Source organism: Rhinolophus hipposideros (genome assembly GCF_964194185.1).
Source record: "Rhinolophus hipposideros genome assembly, chromosome: 9".
In the NCBI taxonomy this organism is placed as follows: Eukaryota; Metazoa; Chordata; class Mammalia; order Chiroptera; family Rhinolophidae; genus Rhinolophus; species Rhinolophus hipposideros.
The window spans coordinates 41385073-41388963 of NC_138055.1; the positions used below are offsets into that span (position 1 = coordinate 41385073).

Here is a 3891-nt window from a genome sequence, read left to right on the forward strand (position 1 = left end):
CCTGTCTCCCTCTCTTCATTCGGTATTCCCATTATCTTTATATGGCTTTTTCTAGTGAGGTCAGATAGTTCTTGTAGAGTTCTTTCATCTGAAAATTCTTAGTTGTCTCTCCTTCCACCTGAAACATTTCTAGGTTTCTATCTTTGAGCTTGCTAATTCTCTATTCCATCTAGTCTGCTCTATTTCTACTGTTCTTTAATACACTCTTCATCTCATTTATTGAGTTTTTCAGTTCCAGAATTTTTGTTGGTTCTTTTTATGTTTTCAGTCTCTTTCGTAAAGTACTCCTTTGGTTTATTAATTTTGTTCCTGAGCTCGTTGAACTGTGCTTTTGAGTTTTTTTTGTATTTTGTTGAGTTTCTTCATAACTGCAATTTTGAATTCTCTATCTTTTAAGTCAGTCTTCCATGACTTGAGTTTGGTCTCTGGAACCTTCATTTTCTTTCTTTGCTACCATGTTACCTTATTTCTTCATGGTACTTGATGGATTGTTTCTCTGCCTGCACATTTGAGGTAGTGAACTCTTGTTTAAATAGTGTTTTGCTCTTAATTCAGCAGGTTGATAAGTAGAGTTCTTTTATTTTCCAGTAGATGGTGCTATAGTGCAAGTTTTTGTTTTATCTGTACTAGTGCCTCCCGGATTGAAGTGGGGCTGCTTTGCTTCTGTTGTGGAAATTTCCATGTACCTACCAGGTTGTTGGGTGTCCCCTCTATGTCTGGCTTGCCTTGGTCTTGGGCACCACCACCGTGGTGGGGGCTGTAGTGGGTGTTGGGGAACCAGGTGTGCAGGCTCCCAGTGCTGCCTCGTTGTTACTAATGGTCTCTGATCCTGCTGTGCTGTGCTGTTTGCCATGTCTCTGCTGTCTCTACTGGGTTCTGCCAAGATGGATGTGGAAAGGGATGCATGTTCATGAGTCTGTAGCACTAATTCCTTGTTAGTAATGTCTGTTGGCACCACTGTGCTATGTAACGCGTCTCAGCTACTGCTACCAGGTTCTGCCACAATGGGATGTGGGGGAGCAAGTCAGCTTCATAGGCAGGGATGATGGTTCTGTGCTTCTTACCCTCCGGGCTTTATATATTAACATGTGCATACACAGTCCAGTTCCTCCACTGCTATACAGTTAGATGGGGCTGTGGCAGGTGCTGAACTGCAGGCTGCATCTGTAGCCACCGTCCCTGTCATCCACCTTCCTCCCACCCCACTCATTCTAATATGCTCTCCTTCAGATGTACCAATGTATGGATCTCTGAGGCATGTTTCTGTGTTGAGCAGAGGAACCTCTTGAATTACAGATGTCTGATTTGTAATTTTAAGGAGAGATATAAAGGGGTTCTCTTTCTCTGCCATGATGCTGATGTCCATGTTTTTAACAGGATAAATGTTAATTAAGCTGTCACAAGTAAATATTTTCAGGTTTCATTCAGAAGAGCAGCAAAATTTTTATTAAGTTCAGGAAATTGCAAAAAAGCGCAGAAGGCGAAATACAACTTCTTTTGAGGTTTTACTTTGTGACTACTAGAAAAGTGTTACTTTTATAAAATCTTGTATACTCACTTAAAAACTACATTTCTGGGAGTAGGAAGAGATTGGAAGTTGTTCAGTTGGTATATAGTTTCAGTTTTCCTAGTGATAACATTCTTAACTATTGAACTGTACACTTCAAAATCCTTAATATGGTAACTTAGTGTGTATTTTATCACAATTAAAAAATATATTTTGAAGACTTAAGACTGGGCTTCTCACAAAATATTATGCAGCATGCTTCCATAGGAAAGGCAGCTGTGCTCATCTTGAGTATTTGGTGGTTTAATATCAATAAAATATTTGGTTAGAAAACCAGTGGTTAAAACTGCTGGCGCCGTAGGACCAGTCAAGGCAATAGCTCCAAACTGTATTAGTAGTTATTGTATTCGCCATTGTGTTTTTTACTGTAGGGAACTCTCAGAATTCAAACAAAACAAAAACAACTCTCACTTCAGAATATCTTTTTTGGAAGAATTTTATGGTCTTATTAAAACACAATTTGCACACGAGCAGATTATTCATTTTCTTCACTGCACAGCGGGGCATTGGGATTGGTGGCTGATGGCCAGCTGGGCTGCTCTTTCCAAAACAGCTTTGTGGTTCTTTGAGGAGACGTTGTGAGCAATCTCAGCACAGTAAAGTTTGTTGCACATCAGCAGCACTTCAAGCTCCTTGACATTGTGAAACTTCCAAACCCACTGGGCAGCATGTGCTTTGTTTTCTTGTTACTCCCATAACTAGTGTTGGGCATCACGATCTGGCCCTTGAATCTTCTGCCCACCATATTGTCAATGCCTTGGGGATTTCTGCCACTTACGTTTAAATTTGACATACTGGTCTGACTGGTGCCCTATAAACTTCTTGGTCCTCTTTTTGACGATCTTGGGCTTCATGAGTGGTCTGAGGGCAGCCATGATACTGTGTAGGAGGTGAGTGCCACCTTCGTACGCAGCACAGAGGAAGAGAGGGGAAGGTGGCGCGCAAGGGCTGATGGGACCAGAATATCTTTGATGAAGCAGTGAAAGTTGTTAATGTTATTAAATCTCAGCTCTTGAGTACATATGTTTTAAATATTCTGTGGTGAGCTAGCAAGTACACATAAAGAACTGCTGCATGTTTCAAGCTGCATTTGAAGCAGAGAGACCGAAGCAATGATGTGTGATGGTCATCAAGCAAAATCACATGGAAATGTTTGACTTGTAAACTGAGCTAGTCCCATGAAACATCAGTTTTCCTTGAGTGAATCATTGACACTTTTCTCAAACTAATTCATCCTGACATTTCAAGGAAAATAAAAATACTTGTTGCCAGTGATAAAATTTGAGGTTTCCAAGAAAAATTAGGATTTTGGAAAACTTGTATCTAGAGATCCTGAGCTTGATAGCATCGCACTATTTTGGGATGTGTGCTAAAATATGTCAATATTTGGAAGATCTGCATAATTTAGTGAACCAATACTTTCTGATGACCAATTCTAGGCAATAAGAAATCCATTCAAAAAGAAGAAGATGCATTCAAAAAACCAGGCACACCAATGGATTTTAATAGAACAATATGAAAATTTTCTTGTTTAGCTTCCATATTGCAACTAACCTGTAGGAAACAACTGCTTGTCAGCTTTTGGTGTTGTATCAATATGTATCACTATCTGAAAAGGCTATTAAGAGCACTTGCTTTGTACACATAAAAAGCTGTGTTATGTATTTGACATTGTATTTTCTTAACATATTTCAAGCAAGACAACATAGCTCAACAATAGAACACAGGTAGGTATGAGAATTTAGCTGTCCTATAAGAAGTCAGGCATTAAAAGATTTGTGAAAATACAAAACAACACTAGACTTTTTTCAAAATTTTGTTTTGATAATTGTTTTTCATAAAAGTGTTATTTACCTAACCATGTAATGGGTTAATTTTTAAATGAAAAATACTTTAAAATTTGTTTCAATTTCTCATGGAATAAATATTGATAAACATTTGGAAATTCCTCAGTTTTTAAGATTGCAAAAAAAAAAATCTCTTAAGAGTGGTTACAATGGTGATTCTGGAACAAGCACAATTAAATGGATATGTTCAGTCTTGCATTATTGCCAAAAAGTCAACATTAATTTTCAAATACTTAAATCATGTAAAGTATTTAGAGATGCATATAAATACTTAACAATGTTGAATTGGCTGCTATCATTCTTAATTGTTTAATAATTAATGTTTTCACATTAGGTGTGACTTTTACATGTTAAGGTTAGAACCTATAGGTACCAATGAATATTTTATGACATTTTATTTCAAAGGTTAACTTCAGGCAAGAAGGAGAGAAAACTATGTATGTCCTTCCAAGGAGGTGACTACAGAAAGAAAGCAAT

At 37.7% G+C, this 3891-nt stretch overlaps 1 pseudogene across 1 annotated transcript; it reads right to left on the bottom strand.

Moving 5' to 3' along the window:
- Nucleotides 1–2042: 2042 nt before the first annotated feature.
- Nucleotides 2043–2442, bottom strand: LOC308502046 (large ribosomal subunit protein eL32-like; annotated as a pseudogene). The gene has a single exon. The product of its transcript is annotated as a large ribosomal subunit protein eL32-like (transcript).
- Nucleotides 2443–3891: the final 1449 nt, after the last annotated feature.